Here is an 8,621-nt window from a genome sequence, read left to right as displayed (position 1 = left end):
AGGCAATAAAAGACCAGTGGTTGCCAGAGATAAAGGATGGGGGGTGGGATGAATAGGCAGAGCACAAGGGCTTTTTAAGGCAATGAAACTGTTTTGTATGACAATGTAATTGTGGATACTGTCCTTAAACATTTGTCAAAACCTATAGAACCTTGGGTACCTGGGTGGCTGCCTTAGGCTCAGGTCATGATCCCAGGGTCCTGGGATTGAGTCCGGCATCAGGCTCCCCGCTCCTTGGGGAACCTGCTTCTCCCTCTCCCTCTGCCTGCCGCTCTGCCTACTTGGGCTCTCTATCTCTGTCAAATAAATAAATAAAATCTTAAAAAAAAAAACCTGGAGCGCCTGGGTGGCTCAGTGGGTTAAAGCCTCTGCCTTCGGCTCAGGTCATGATCCCAGGGTCCTGGGATCGAGGCCCGCATCGGGCTCTCTGCTTAGCGGGGAGTCTGCTTCTCCCTCTCTCTCTCTGTCTGCCTCTCTGCCTGCTTGTGATTTCTGTCTGTCAAATAAATAAATAAAATTAAAAAAAAAAAAGACTTGGTCTTTAAAAAAAAAAAACCCTATAGAACCCTGATATAAACTATGGACTTTGAGTGATGATGATATGTCATTGTAGGCTTATCATTTGCAACAAATGAACCATACTGCTGTGTGATTTTGATAGTGGGAGAGGCTCTGTGTGTGGTGAGCTGGGAATATAGAAGAAACTCCTGTTCCTCCTGCTCAATTTTGCTGTGAACCTATACAGCTGCTCTAAAAAAAAAATTGTCTGTGTAAAAGTTGAAAAAATATAGAAGCAATTTACTATCTCAAACTAAATTTTCTAGGAAACAGATCTGAGGGGGAGTTTAATGTGCTGGATGTTTACCAGGAAGTGCCCTTGGAATCAATTCCTGCTGAAGGAAAGGGAAGGAAGCTGACAGAGGGAGAAATCAACCTGTGAGCAAGCCCGATGGTAACCTTGGCTCCCTTGAAGTGAGTTGCGGATTGAGGATGGCCCCTCCAAATTTTCCAAAGCTAGGTTGAAGAACTCAGAGTTTCATTTTCTGCGTCTTTATTCACTCGGTATGGCCAGACCTGAAAAACTGCCCTTGGTTGAGGCTACTCTCTACAGATGAGACAATCCTTGAAGGGCCTGATGGCCAAAGACTGTCTGCCAACAGCACTTCTGGCAGTTGGGGCCGCAATCCTGCACTGAAGGGGCTCCGAGCGGTATTCACCACTGCATATTCGTGATATTCCCAAAGGAGAAACTTGACAGAGCCCAGCTGTCCAGATGCAAGGAGGTAGCTTTTGACATTGTATTTAAGAAGAGCAAACCATAAGAGATGCTGAACTGTAAGGAACAAGCTGAGGGTTGCTGGAGGGGAGGTGGGCGGGGGAAAAGGGTAACTGGGTGATGGGCATTAAGGAGGGCACATGATGTAATGAGCACTGGGTGTTGTATGCAACTGATGACTCACTTAATTCTACCTCTGAAACTAATTTAAAAAAAAAAGAGTAAAAATACAGTTGGAGAATCTTAACTTCAATTTTATGAAGTTTTATTGGAATTTCTTATGCATCACTAACAAGTCTTGCAAAAATATTGCTAATACTTGGGGGATATGTCTGAAAAGTAACATTTCCAAACTTTGGAGTATGCAGAAGGGAGAGAAAAGTCATTGCAAGGTAGCCAGTTGGCCAACACCTTGAAACTTCACAATCTTTTCAAGTTTGCATTTTATAAGTTTTTTTAATTCGTGTTTTCTCTTGCACTCTTGATTCTGGTACTATCCTTGTTCACTTCTAGAAACTCACTTATGATTAATTCTTTCGTCTTCTTAACAGCAACAAAGAAACAGTGAAGCATATGTTTCATATTCCTTAATGGGATCTTCTTCTGGCCCTAGGCCTGCTGGCAGCTTCTTGAAATGCAAGACACTCAGAGCCAGCAGAGGCTGAGTGTAGCTGGAGCCTCTGAGAAGGGCCTCTCTCAGCTTACATGTAGCCAAGAGACAAAAATTGACAGGTCAGCACAGAAGCCGGCCCTCATCCTGTCTCAATTCTGGTTTGAATGGGACACTCAGTCACTCTGAGACCCTAGGGAGAACTGGCAGAGGGCACAGGGATTAGTGTCTTCCGGGGCTGGTGGGAGTCTCAAAGGGTATCTTGGATGTGAAAATACTCCATAAACTGGGTTACACTGGACAATCACCAGGCAGGTTTTGTTTGTTTGTTTGTTTCTCTTATAGCATGGCAGACCTTGTTAAATAAATACTGTTTTTCTTTGGGCAAAGAATTTTAGTCCTTTCCAAGAGCTGGGGCAGCCGGTGCCCTGAACGTGTCCTCAATTTCAGTCATGAGGTTTGGATTCTAATCCACCTTAATCTCACTTGACCTTTCCTCTGAAGTAAGAAAATCAGATTCCACGACTCCTGGGTCTCCTCTTAGCTACGTTAAGTTGATGTGTGCTGAAGGGCACTAGACACATTGGGACTTAGAACCTATGCTGAGGAAAGAACACCAACTGAGTCCTGATTCATTCTTCCATTTATCAGCTGGACGACCTTGGCCACACCACTCAAGTTCTCTCAACCGCTGATGGAAAATGGAGAAAATATGACATTTTTAAGTATATATTTTAAGGCTTACTCTGAGGATTACATGAAATAATTTATGTAAATTACCTGTGAGTGTCTGGTGGCCTTCTTACTTAACTGTTTCTTGGCCTGGCTGTGGCAGAACAGGTTTACTGTTAGGTTCCAAAATTCAGCACCTGCTGTAGATGAGGCTTGTTAGAGTTCAGCCATGAGCTTGAAGAATGATGTGGGGTTTTGTTTGTTTGTTTTTAAAGATTTTATTTGTTTGTTATTTGAGAGAGACAGAGGTAGGGGAAAGAGTGGAAGGAGAGGAATAAGCGCCCTGCCCTGAGTGTGCCCTGAGTGGGGCTCGATCCCACGACTCTAAGATCATGACTGGAGCTGAAATCAAGAGTTGGTTGTTTAACCAACCGAGCCACCCAGGCACCCCAAGAATGATGTTTTTAGAGTGAGCCCCGAGGAGAACAAAAGTTCATGTGTCCAGTGGAGCCTCATGACAGCGGGGATACTATGAGGCCTGATGAGCAAAGCTGAGCTTACCACACAGCTCCCCCAGTGAAATGAGGAGGAAGGCCAGGGAAATTTCCGTAAGTTTAGGAAAGGTATAATAGCATTTCTGGGCTGGAATATTGCAGGAGTTGTCAGTGTACCTATCAGTAGGCCATAGTCACAATAATTCTGTGTCGCAAGTCATCCCAAACCCATGTGTTCTTGCTGGTGTGTCTCAGAGTTGACCCATGGAGACTGCATTTGGCTGGTGTCTCTGCTGCAAGCTGCAGGTTCACCTGACTTGGCTGCTTGTTAAGAGTCAAGTTCACATATACTGCATAAGTCTTTGCTCTGGGGCTCAGGCTGACGGGCCGATAGCTACCGGGGGACAGTCTGTCGCATGGTGAGGGTGGAGGTAAAAAGAAGGCAGGCCCAATAGCATAAGCATATTTGAAGCTTCTGCTTGCATAATGTCTGCTAATATTTTTTTTGACCAAAGCAAGTCTTGAGGCTTTCCACACAGTAAGGAGAAATATACTCTGCTTCTAATGAGGGGGACTTGAAAGTCACATGGCAAAGGGTATGTGTGGATGCAGGCAAGGGGGAAGAATTGGTGCCAATACATCAATCTACGATACTGTCTAATGTAATATACATCCATTTAACAGGCCACATAAATGCAATAAGCATTGTGTCTCGTATTTCAGACAGGACTTGTAATAGAACCGAAGGCCACTTGAGTTAGCTTATGAGAAGGATGCATTATTGTAAGAGGCCAATGGACAATGTCTTATACATCTGGGGGCAGGAAATGAGGCTGTGCAGGTGATAAGGATTGAAAATAGAAAATCAGGACACAAAGCTACCCTTCTAGTTCACATGAAATTGCATGATTTTTGGTTTCTGCTCCTTTTATATTTGCTTTATTAACCTGTTTCTCTGTGAGGACCAGTTTCTTCTGTCTTTCCAAGGTGCCTCTTCTCCCATTATTTTACCTTGCAACTGGCTATGGTGCTGGCTTGTCCCTGTGCTGATTTAGGCTCACACACTATGGCTTTTTTAGTTAAAATGTCCATCAGACACAGTCATTGGGCTTCTCAGCTAAAATTATCCGGAGAATTTGGCTGCCTTTCGGTTAGTTTTCATTGGTTCTTTTTTTTTTTTTTTTAAGATTTTATGTATCCATCTGAGATAGAGAGAGAGTGGGAGACATCATGAGTGGGAAGGCAGGGGCAGAGGTAGAGGGAGAAGCAGGGACCACACAGCAGGGCTCAATCCCAGACACTGAGATTGTGACCTGAGCTGAAGGCAGACACTTAACCTACTGAGCCACCCAGTAGCCCTTAGTCTTCACTGGTTCTAAGAAAACGTGCCCAGAGGAGGTGGGATTACAGGATGAGCAGGAGCTATTCAGGCATCAGAGTCTGTAAGAAGGGGGTATTAGCATGGAGGCAAAAATACACACATGTCCATTTCACACTTCCAAAGATCTAGAAAAAGGGGGACTGTGTCACCTGGAAATCTTTCACAAAACTCATTCCACAAAGGAATTTATGCAAGTATTACTGACATAGGTTCAAAACCTCTCCTTGTATTTGGCTCCTACTTTTCTGACCTCTCGGCATCCTCCATAAGAGCTTCTTCTTGGCTCTTCCTTCAAATATTTGTGCTCCTGGGACTCATCACCTCTCACGCTCTGCCTAACTGGACATCACTTGCCACCAAGGCCATGTGTCTGATTAGAGAGCCGGCTGTGAAGTTCAGACAATGTTATCAGAATCCGGTCCTATTTCTCGAAACTTGTTTCCTCTCAGTTGACTCTTTGTGGGGTCAAGCAGCTGCAGGAATGCATCCTACTAATTTCACAAGGAGCAAAAAGAGAAATTATTTTTCTAATTGTTCTAACAGAAGTTCCAGAACAGACTCTCACTGTCTAAGATTAGCCTGGTTGGGATACGTGGAGTAGTAGAAGCCTGCTTTCGGTGCTCCACCCAGATCCACTCTGTTAGCTGGTGCTCCCCTCCCCTTCTTTACCCCGCTTCCTACCACCCACAGCTGTTTGAAAGCTGTGGCCAGCAGCTTAAACCTGTGACCTTGACTTAATTAGAGTTGCTCTAGGTGATAAGAACCTCTCGCCCAGGGATGCCTTGAAGGTTAAACAACCTCTATCTCTAGACAAAGGACTAACAGATAACAAGTTCTAAAGCGGCAGCCTCCTTGCCTCAAGGCAGAAACAACTAACCCAATTTGTGTTCCAGAAGCAAGCATCCCCTTCCATAAATAGACTCAATATGGGTTTTACCTGATACCAGGTCTCTGCCTGGCTCCTTTCTCTTCTCTATCTTGCTTCCCTCAGTCCCTTACCTGTTTGTCCTGAGAGCACGCTCTGTCTTTATATGTCTGAATCCTCGCCTCAGGCTCTGCTTCTAGGGAACCCCATCTAAGACACATGTACATTTCTGAACCAGTTACTGAATGAATGCTTAAGGGGAGAGATTATGCTAAGGGGTAATCCAGACCACATGCCCACCTATATACCACATAAACCTGAATTCCTGAAAATGTTTCATCAAGGACTTTGATTCGTACCTGCTATAAACCCCCATGTCCAGAATAGCACAGCCTGTAAATAAATTGAGTGGACTGTGTATGTTATTATTATTTTGCAAGAAAAATTGGAGGTGGGGGGGGTGGTTGTTAGTAACTGTCACCAGAGGAAAGGGAATTGGGTGTAGGAATGTGAACTGATAACCATGCACTGCAGAGATGAACAAACAAGCAGAACTAGACTTCAAACCAAAACCTCTTTCACTCTGCCAAAGGCCAAGTTCCTCTCAATGACCAAATCTGCCAAGCATTTGTAATCCTAAGCACTGCTTTCATTTTAGGATTTAAAAAATATTCTAAGAAATGTGTTCGTTGCTTATTTGCCATCTGGTGAGTAGTGGAATTACTTCAAGTGGATAATGAGAATCTGCTTTTTTTTATTTAATATAAGAATTGCAGAGAGCAGTCACTGGAAAACCAGGAAAGAGGGTTCTTGCTGAGTCATTCACCCTTGCTCCAGACAAGCTTTCACTTCGCTTTGAATTTTAATGTGATATTTCTTCATTGTTCCCCACCCCTTTTCCCTTTCTCAGCCAGTTAGTAATTTCTCTGTGGCTGGAGTGACATTGCCCTTCCAGAAGGATCAGGCAAACTCGGTGGAGACACTCCAGGGACCACCCTCCCCATGCCTCCCAAGTGCATATTCATGATTTCTCCCCCAAGGGACTGTGCGAAAGATCTCACTGCAACATAAACTGTGCTTCTGGAAGAAACACCCACTTGTTTTCTCAAAATGCATTAATTGTACCAAGCATGTTGGTATAACTCCAGCCCAAACTAAAGCAGGTTTTAGTTAGTTTATTTTACTTGCCCTGAGTAAAAGTGGGATTTCCATCAAGCTTTAAGACATTGAAAAATTGGGGAGTCACTGAATAATCCTGTCTTAAAGAGATATATAATTACAAAGGTCACACTGGGTCAAATAGGAACAAAGTTGTGAGAAATAGTTATCGCCTCCAACTGTCTGTCAGTTGGACAGACTATGTGAAGGAGCCGCAGTACTCACACTTTCACCTGAACAAGCTTTGTTCCCTCACGTGGGAACAGGTGCTGGGAACCTGGGTCGTGGTGTGCCACCTTCGAGGCACATGATTTGGTCTTTAAATACGAAACTTACCATTGTTGTGAATTAGCCAGCTACTCACTACTAGCAGGACTGACTTGTGACTGCCACGGGCCCCGGGGGAATTTTGAATTTTGAATTTTGAAGCCCCTTCCTCCCTTAAAAACTATCAAAAATTATATTTTAAGACTGTGTTGTCAAATGAACAGAAACAGACACATAAATACAGAGAACAAACTGGTGGTTGCCAGAGGAAAGGGGGAGGTACAGGTTTTTAGTTATGGAATTAATAAGCCACTGGGACGAAAGGTACAGAATAGGGAATATTGTCAGTGGTATTGTACTAGCGTTGTACGTTGACAGATGGTGGCCACACTGTGGTGAACACAGCATAGCATACAGAGTTGTTAAGCACTGTGTTGTCCACCTGAAACTTAAAATTGTGTGTCAACTATGCCTCAAAAAAAGAATGTGTTGGTAAAAAGGTTAATATAATCCAGGCTGGATTCACTTTTTGTATTGTGGTAAAACACACATAACATGAAATTTACCATTTCAGTTGCTTTTAAGTGTACAGTTCAATGGCATTATGTATGTTTGTATATTCATTATGATTATATTTATTTTTGTTCTGGTTTTAAAAGAAAATTCAAATTAAAATTTTCATGGACCCAAAAAAGTATCATGGACCCTATAGACTGTACTTGCTATGCCTAATGGGTATGGCCAAGGTTGGCCCTGATTATGAGATAGCCAAAAAAAGGCAAAAAAGAGCAAAATTGAAATGCTCCCAAATTCACTTTATAGTTCACAGACACAAAATGACATTCGAATTTACCTTTTCTTTCCACAGGGAAATACTAATCCTGGGAAGTAGTGTATCTGAGCGGAGGGAGCCTGGGATTCAGGCAGACTGAGATCAAGCCCTATTTGTGGCCCGTACATGCTGTGTGTCACAGCCAGCCCAGGTGAGGCCTGAGACAGGCCCAGCAGGAAGCCTTGGGAGTGGGCAGGGGACTACAGTGTCAGCAGACTCAGAAACAGCACCAACTCCTGGCCAAGAAGTCAGTGCAGAGACTCCAGATGAAGCCTGGAACAGTCCCTAGGGATCCAATGGGGAGCGTCCAGAGTTCAGTAGAGGACATACCTATCAAGTCACAGTTGCAAACTAAAGGACAGAAACATATGAGCAAAAGGGAGATCTGGGGGAGAGGAGTGAGCGTCAGTCCGACTGGCTGCAGAGGACTGCTTTGTAACAGTCTCTGCTTTCCAAGACTTTCCTTGTTCTTGCGGCAAGGGTCACCTGTTGCCAGAAACTGTGTGCCCTTGGGCACTTCTCTTCTCAAGCCTCGGTTTCCCCATTTGTGCAATTAGGAATTGGATGAATGACCCCTAAGTCTGATGAACCATTCACCTATTTCCAGTTTCCTAATAGTGCCACACCTTTTTTCCTATTCTAGGTCTTATTGAAACTCAGAGCTTAATGCCTAAGTTTCAGAGCAGAGGTTGCAAATTGTTAGCTGCTGGGCCGAATCTGGCCCACAAGTGAGGCCTGCTCAATGGTTTTAAAGTTTGACTTAAATGCCAGCACCCCCAAATTAGAGGATGCTTCATAGGACTCTGAACTCCTGCCTTCTCTTGAAAGGCTGGCAGTGCTCCCTTGCCTCCACCAAGTCCTGATTCTCTGGTCTTTCTGTCATCTGTGTGTTAGAAGGTGAAGCTGGTATACCATGTTTACTTAATAGAAAAAGGGAGGCAGAGAGGAAGAGAAGGCAATTTGATTTGCATCCTGCTGATAGAATCCTGTATCTTGTTCTGTATCCAAATAATTCAGAACCAAGAGAGAAGCTTGCAAAAAACTTTCCAGAGAGTTCCACTCCGCT

This window comes from Meles meles, chromosome 4, assembly GCF_922984935.1.
Source record: "Meles meles chromosome 4, mMelMel3.1 paternal haplotype, whole genome shotgun sequence".
Classification (NCBI taxonomy): Eukaryota; Metazoa; Chordata; class Mammalia; order Carnivora; family Mustelidae; genus Meles; species Meles meles.
The sequence above is the reverse complement of the archived record's forward strand: the minus strand, read 5'-3'. Positions refer to the sequence as shown.